The following is an 8,808-nucleotide window of genomic DNA, read 5'->3' as shown; positions in this document are numbered from 1 at the left end:
CGCTGCGCTTCCAGCACCTGAGCCCGCAGGTCCACCGGTTCCTGGACCGCGGCCAAGGAGTCTGCTGTTAGCACCGTCCGGGGGGGAAGGGAGTCCTTGGGGCAAAAGTATTCCGGCTTACGGGATAGCGCGTCCGCCCTCTGGTTGAGGTTGCTCGGAATGTATGTGACGTGGAAGTTGAACCGGGCGAAAAACAACGACCACCGGATCTGCCGCTGGTTCAACTTCCTGGCCGTGGTGAGGTGCTCCAGGTTCCGATGGTCCGTCCGCACCTCCACATGGTGTCGGGCCCCCTCGAGGTGATGTCGCCAAGCCTCGAACGCGGCCTTGATGGCCAGCAACTCCTTTTCCCAGATGGTGTAGTTGCGCTCGGAAGGGTTGAGTTTCCGGGAGTAGTATGCGCAGGGAAAAAGAGTGCCGCCATCCACCGGAGCCTGTAGTAGCACCGCCCCAATCGCCACGTTGGACGCGTCCGTCTCCACCACGAACGGACGGTGTGGATTGGGGTGCCTCAGGACTGGCTCCGTGAGGAAGGCCTGCTTGAGGACCTCGAAGGCCTGCTGCTGTGGGGGCCCCCACTGGAACGGGACCTTCTTCCGAAGGAGCTGGGTCAACGGCAAGGTCAGGGTGGCGAAGCCCGGGATGAAGGTCCGATAGTAGTTGGCGAATCCCAACAAACGCTGGACGTCCTTCACCCGACGCGGGGGTTCCCAACTGCGCAAGGCCTCCACCTTGCGCGGGTCCATCGTGATGCCCTCGGGGGTGATGATGTGCCCGAGGAACTCTATGGAAGTCTGGAAGAAGTAGCATTTCTCCAACTTCGCATAGAGCTGGTGCTCCCGCAGGCGTTGCAGGACCTGGCGGACATGCTGGAGGTGACTTTCCGGGGTCCGGGAATAGATCAAAATGTCATCCAAGTAGATCACCACGAACCGATCCAGCATGTCCCGGAACACATCGTTCATCAAGTGCTGGAAGACCGCGGGGGCGTTGGTCAATCCGAACGGCATGACGGTATACTCGAAGTGTCCGTACCGAGTGCCGAACGCCGTCTTCCACTCGTCCCCCTCTCTCACGCGCACCAGGTTGTAGGCCCCTCGGAGATCGAGCTTAGTGAAGATCGAGGCCTCCCGCAACCTCTCCATAAGCTCTGGGATCAGCGGTAGGGGGTAGCGATTTCGCACTGTGATGGCGTTCAAGCGCCGGTAGTCGCAACACAGGCGCAAGTCCCCCGTCTTCTTTTTAACGAAGAGGACCGGGGCCGAGAGCGGGGAGGTCGAAGGCCGGATGAACCCACGGGCCAGGTTCTTTTCCAGAAAGTCCCGTAAGGCGGCCAGCTCGGGCTCCGACATGGAGTACAGGCGTCCCGAGGGCAGGGGTGCATTGGGCATTAGGTCCACCGCACAGTCGTAGGGTCGGTGCGGGGGCAAGCGATCCGCCTCCTTCTCGCTGAACACGTCGGCGAAGGGCGTCAGCTCCGGAGGCAAGGAGGCGTTTGGGGCAGAGACGTCCTGGCCGGCGCAGGTGTGGCGAAGGTGGTCGACACACTGCAGGCTCGGGAACGAGATGGCATTTCTTGACCACGCCACCTGAGGGTCGTGCGCCCGAAGCCAGGCCATCCCCAGGACCAAGGGAAAGTGCAGATCCGCCGTTACGTAAAACTGGATCACCTCCTCGTGGTTTCCAATGGCGAGGCGCAAGGGCTGGGTAGCGGTTTTGATGGGTCCCGCCACGAGTTCCCGCCCATCTATAGTTTCGACCCTCAACGGAGGGTCCACTGGAACCAAGGGGACTTTGTAATGGGCCACAAAGGCCTGGTCCATAAAGTTCGTGGTGGCCCCCGAGTCCACCAGCGCGTGCGCCTGGAGCCCCTCCGACCGGTTAGCCAACAACACCCGGGTGTTCAAAATCAGGTGCCGAGGGGGCTCACAGTCCACAGCCGCCGACTCCGGCGGGGCATGGTCACGTGCCTGACCCAGAGTTTCCCCTAGGCCAGGCCTGGCCCGTTTCCCGGCTGGTCGCGTCGAGACTCCGGAACAGGCTTGAGCGGTCCACTCCGCTTCCGGGGACACGAGGCGGCAAAATGTCCCGCCTCGCCGCAATAGAGGCACAACCCCCCTTGACGTCTCCGCATCCGCTCCTGGGCCGTCAGTTGAGGTCTGGCTGCTCCGAGCTCCATGGGCTCCTCAGCCGTCGCCACAAAACGCTGTGCGGTCCGGAGCGCTGTCGGTGCGAAACGCGGGGGTGCCGACGCTGTCGGTGCTTCCGGAAGAGCCCGACGGGGCCGTCGCCGTTGCAGGCGGGCGTCGATGTGCAGGCATTGGGTCACCAGCGCGTCGAGGGTCGGTGGCGCCTCCACACGAACCAGCTCGTCCTGCATCTCGTCGGAAAGGCCGTCCTGGAAAGCGTCCATCAGCGCCACCTCATTCCAAGCCGAATCCTGGCCTAGCAGTCGGAACTCTGCAATATAGTCCTGCAGGGGGCGCTTGCCTTGGCGGAGGTCCTTGATGCGCCTCGCTGCCGTCTGCACCCGGAGGGGGTCCTCAGACATGGTGCGCAGGTGTTGTAAAAAGCCCTGAAAGTCCAGGAGCAAGGGGCTATCTTGCAACAACAGGGGCATGGCCCATCGGGCGGCAGTGCCAGAGAGGGAGCTGATAACAAATGCCACCCGAGCCCGGTCATCCGGAAAATCCTCCGGCCTCATCGCCATAAACAGTTGGCATTGTCCCAAGAAGGCCGGAAACATCTCCTGCTGCCCAGAAAACCTATCTGGCACGTTCACTGGGCATCTCGGACGGGGAGGGGGAGGAGGTGGAGCTGCAGGAGCATTTCCCAAAGCAAGTTGGGCAGTTAGCTGTGCTACTTGCTGTTGCAGAAGCTGATTGGCCTCCAGCATCTGCTGTATCTGCTGCTGCAGCTGTTGGTCCATCGTGGGTTAACGATGGAGTATGGGGTGACGAACAAGATGATCTGTCCCCGTACCCACACACACACACACAGCCAGTCGAGGGTTAAGGAAACACTTTGGAACGCACCCAGTTCTTATCTCCGACTTGGCAGCGATAGACACACCGTCTGCCAAGGGACTTTATTTGCACAAACAGACAGATAAAATACGAACGTTCAAGAAAGTCCAAACAGAAATAATATTCCTCCCAGCAGTTCCGGACGAGGCTTTAGTGACTCCAAGGTTTTGCTTTGTTCGTCACAAAAGATCCTTGACCACCACTCTCTATTATATAGTCTCTGGGGTGTGGTCTCTGGGGTGTGGTCCAGTGACTCAGTGCTAATCCCTAGCACGCCTCCTAAACTGCTGCAAACGTTTATCACGCCTTCGGAGGCGTGCGTCCAGGAATGATGTCTCATTATCACTTTGACTGGAATCAGCTGTCTCCTCTCCCTCGACCGGCACTTGAGACAATGCCAGAGGGGAGGGGCCTGGAGAGGGAGGCCTGGCTGACTCCTCTTCCTCATGCTCGGAGCTTTCTTCCTCCGATGGGACAGGCTCAGAGGGCGGGGCCACAACAACAGCCCTCGACTTACAACCATTCATTTAGTGACTGTTTGAAGTCACAATGGCATTGAAAAAAGTGACTTATGGCCACTTTTCACTTTCCATTGCCACATCCTCATGGTCATGTGGTCAACATTCAGAAAATTGGCCACTGGAACGTGTTTATGATGGTTGCAGTCTTCCAAGGTCATGTGATCACCTTTTTTAAAAAAAAAAATTTTGATTTATATGCTGCCCTTCTCCGGAGACTCAGGGCGGCTTACAATGCATTAAGCAATAGCCTTCATAGTTTTGTATATTTATACAAAGTCAGCTTATTGCCCCCACACCTGGGTCCTCAATTTACCTACTTTAGAAAGGATGGAAGGCTGAGTCGACCTTGAGCCTTGGAGAGATTCGAACTTGCAGTAATTATTATTATTATTATTATTATTATTATTATTATTATTATTATTATTATTATTATTATTATTCAAATTTCTATACCGCCCTTCTCCTTTCGGACTCAGGGCGGTGAACAGCCAGAATAAAAAACATTTATACATAAGTACGATTAAAAATAGATTTAAAATAATTAAATTTGGCCCATAGTTTAAAATTTATCAATTTAAAATCCATATCAAAATTTAAAACCAACCATAAAATCATAAAATCAAGAGAGACTGGCTAACTGAAAGAGATGAGTTTTTAGGGCCCGACGAAAGGTCCGGAGGTCAGAGATCACTCGTATCTCTGGGGGTAGATTGTTCCAAAGGGTAGGTGCCACCACAGAGAAGGCTCTCCTCCTGGGGGTCGCCAGCCGGCATTGTCTAGCCGACGGCACCCTGAGGAGGCCCTCTCTGTGGGAGCGAACTGGCCGGTGGGAGGCTATTGGTGGCAGAAGGCGGTTCCGTAAGTACCCTGGCCCTAAGCCATGGAGCGCTTTAAAGGTGATCACCAACACTTTGAAGCGCACCCGGAAGTCCACCGGAAGCCAATGCAGCTCGCGCAGGAGAGGAGTCACATGGGAGCGCCCAGTCGCTCCCATAATCCCCCACGCATCCGCATTCTGCACCAGTTGGAGCCTCCGGGTGTACCCCAAGGGGAGCCCCATGTAGAGAGCGTTACAATAGTCCAGACGAGAGGTGACGAGTGCTTGAGTGACTGTGCGTAGGGAGTCCCGATCCAGAAAGGGGCGCAACTGGCGTATCAGGCGAACCTGACAAAAAGCCCCCCTGGCCACGGCCGTCATATGCCCTTCTGAAGACAGCCGTGCTTCCAGGAGGACGCCCAAGTTGCGGGCCCCTTCCGTGGGGGCCAATGATTCACCCCCAATAACCAGCGATGGCGTCAGCTGGCTATACCGGGACGCCGGCAGCCACAGCCAATTGCAGGCAGCTGAATGTTAATAACAGGCTATTAGTCTGCTGCGCCACCAGGCTCTTGTTTTTGCGACCTTCTGACAAGCAAAGTCCATGGGGAAGCTAGATTCACTTAAAACTGTGGTACTAAATTAAGAACTGCAGTGATTCGCTTAACTCTCAAGCTTAAGTGTCAAGGAAGGTCATAAAATAGAAAGAGCCTGTAGTACAGTGGACTAAAGCACATTGTTATTAACATCAGCTGCCTGCAATTACTGCAAGTTCAAATCTCACCAGGCTCAAGGTTGACTCAGCCTTCCATCCTTTCTAAGGTAGGTGAAATGAGGACCCAGATTGTGGGGGCAATAAGCTGACTTTGTATAAAATATACAAAAGTATGAAGGCTATTGCTTAACGCACTGTAAGCCGCCCTGAGTCTCTGGAGAAGGGTGGCATATAAATTAAAGCAAAAAAAAAAAAAAAAATGGGGCAAAACTCGGTTAACATCTTGCTTAGCAAGGAAAAATTTGTGGTTGTAAGGCAAGAACTACCTGTATATTATAGAATTTAAAAGTCATTAAGGGATTTCAGTCATGACTTAGTTTCCCTAACACTATTTGAACTGAAACCTTAAATTTGACAACCAAGAATTATTCAAATGTGAGAGTTTTAAAGAACAGAAAGTTCGTAGTTGATGAGGGGTTAAAATTGATGGATTATGTGCTATGAAATTGTTTTCAACTCCAGCCATCACAAAGACAGATTTTCTCCATGAAGGGATATCTAAACGCAGGGGTTCGCTGCTGAGGGTTCACAGGGGTTCGGATTCTGTGCAGTTCGGAGAACCCCCAAATTCCACTCCTGGCTGGCCCTGCCACTCCCACCCTGCCCCTCCCCTCCCAGGAGTTCCCACACGGCCCATTTTGAATGCAGGTAAGTGCAGGGCCACGCTTGGAGGCTTGGGGGGGGGGAGAAAAACAGGCCTACTGGAAGTTCAGGATGGCTGGAAACGGGCCCATTTCCAACCTCTAGAGGGCCTCCGGAACTTGGGGAGGCCGTTTTCGCCCTCCCGGAGCTCAAGGAAAGCCTCCGGAGCCCAGGGAAGGCACCACCATGGTGCAGGAGGCTGGCTGAGCCACGCCCACCATGGCCATGCCCACCCAGCAACCAGGTAGAATTTTTGAAGCCCACTCCTACCTAAACGCCATCTCAGTCCTAACTACCACCATGACAAAATTTTATAGAAAGTAAGATGGGGAGAGATGATATAGTGCCATGATGGCGAACCTATGGCATGTGTGCCACAGGTGGCACATTGAGCCACATCTATGGGCATGCGAATGTTGCCCTAGCTCAGCTCCAGCACGCATGCATGCACCAGCCATCTGATTTTCGGCCCTTCCAGGCCCACCAGAAGTCAGGAAATGGGCTGTTTCCAGCCTCCGGAGATGGGGAATATAGTTTTCACCCTTCCCCGGCTTCTAAAAAGCCTCTGGAGCCTGGGGAGGGCAAACAACGGGCTTTCTGGGTCCACCGGAAGTCAGGAAACGGGCCGTTTCCGGCCTCTGGAGAGCCCCAGAGGAGGTGGGAAAGCCATTTTTGCCCTCCCCAAGCTCCAAGGAAGCCTCTATATCCTAGGAAGGGTGAAAAACGGGCCTACTGGGCCCACCATGCCATCACGTGCCAAAAGCGGGGGGAGCGCAGGGGGAGGGTCACAGGTGCATGTATGGGGCGCATTGAATTATGGGTGTGGGCACAGACGTGCGCAAATCCCCGTGCTCCCCCCGCTTTTGACACAGGACGGCAAAAAGGTTAGCCATCACTGATATAGTGTATCCTAATTTGTATAACATATCTGGCACAACCCAGTGACTGTGTAGTCTTTCATCAGGACTCTTTCCTCAGCACAATACTTTATCAATATCCCAATCTTTCCTGCCACTGTGTCAAAGCCCTACATTTATTGTTGTACATATATCTATATTTATTTTACAGGCATTTGAATTCTAAAAGAGCCTTGCTTAATATAATGATTAAGACTGGGATTGTCAGGCATGCTTGTTTATTTTCATCAGTGTCCTTAGATTCATGAGAAATTATGCAAATTATGCCAGTGTGATGAAGGAAGCAGAAAGAAAAACAGTGGTGAAGTATCTGGATTCAATCACCAGCCGAAAATGTTCAGGAAAATGTCCAGGAAATGTTCCCAGTTACAGAAAACTGCAATCAACAGACTTATAGAGGTAGTCCTCCACATACAACGGTTCATTTAGTGACCATTCAAAATTACAATAGTGAAAAAAGTGACTTATGACCGTTTTTCACATTTACGACTATGGCAGCAACCCTACAGACACGTGATCAAAATTTGGATGGTTGGCAGCTGACTCGTATTTATGACGGTCACATGTGATCCGCTTTTGTGACCTTCTGACAAGCAAAGTCAATGGGAAAGCCAGATTCACTTAACAATGGCGTTGCTGATTTAACACCTGCAGTGATTCACTTAACAAATGTGGGGAGAAATGTCATAAAATGGGGCAAAAATCGCTTAACAAATTTCTCACTTAGCAACATAAATTTTGGGCTTAAGAAGTATGGTTTTTACATTATAATGAGTTTTTGAGTTACTGTTCACTTTTCTGTACAATTCTGGCCTGAACTATCTCTTATCAGAACTCTGGATTCCCCATGAAGAACCTGCTTCTTAGTTCAAAGGAAGTAGACACATCAATCAAAGGTGCTCCTTCTTACTGAAAATATTTTCCAAAATATTTTCATGCTCCCATCATTTATGGCCAATGGGTCACAGGTTGCAGCCTCCTGATGTATATTACATGACATCCTATGGAATTCCTGGTGCTCTCTGAGCATGATTGTTTGCTTGCAGACATTTCATTACCCAACTAGGTAATATCATCAGTGTGAGTGAGCTGCTTGTTTATGTGCAAAAGACCCAGATTAAAACAGGGGTCATCTACAATATATAATGCAAGGACTGCAACTGCCATTAAGTAAGGTGGATAGGCAGAAGAAAAGTGTTGCACATCCATGAGCACCAATTAGCTGTCAAAAGACATGGCAACACACGGACTGACTCAATCACAGTTTCGTCTGGAAACTATTAGCATCTTAGGACAAGATAAATCCAAAGATGCTAGGAAATTCCTGTAAGCTTTAGACAAATCAGCCATCAATAGGTCAATCAATCGTCAGGTCTCACTGCTTTAGCAGACTAAGAAAGATACTCAGAGATGATTCACACTCTGGTCAGTGTCTCTTCGCACTTCTACCATCGGGCAGAAGGCATCGAAGCATAGCCAGCCGAACAAATAGGTTTAAAAATAGTTTCTATACTTGGGCTGTCAGACTCTTAAACACAACTACAATCACTCCATGCACACGTGGAAAAATATGACTAGTTTTTCTTTTTCTTTCTTTTCCTTTTTTCCTCCTAATTACTTGTGTAGGGATTATTCTTTATACTATTTATGTTGTTTGTAATTTTTGTCATGGATTGCACCAGTGAGGCTAAAACCAATTTCATTGTATACATGATGTTCAATGACAATAAAGGCTATACTATACTAATAGACACATAAAGTTAAACCACATTTACACACCATTCAAAAGACACGAAAAAAAAATCAAGCAAGAAAACAAAAAGATGAAAACATATCTGTCCAAAAGCCAACACTCAGGTAAACAGAGATCAACATAGCTAGACAACAATCAGACAAGAAAACAATACTCTAGTGAAAAAACCACTGAGGAGAAAATTACACACTCCCACCAAAATTGGGAAGGCAGACCACTATATATAAAAAGACAAGAATTCCCACAATTGTTCACACTGAAGACCTTCCCTCATTGGGAGCAAGCAAACATCCAAGCTCAGAGAGCAGTAAGAAAACTATAATTCATCTTTAGGCTACTGATGGTCTTTTCTATTGG

The sequence above is a fragment of the Pantherophis guttatus genome, chromosome 4, assembly GCF_059756535.1.
Source record: "Pantherophis guttatus breed Tessera chromosome 4, ASM5975653v1, whole genome shotgun sequence".
Classification (NCBI taxonomy): domain Eukaryota; kingdom Metazoa; phylum Chordata; class Lepidosauria; order Squamata; family Colubridae; genus Pantherophis; species Pantherophis guttatus.
Note: the sequence above shows the minus strand (reverse complement) of the source record.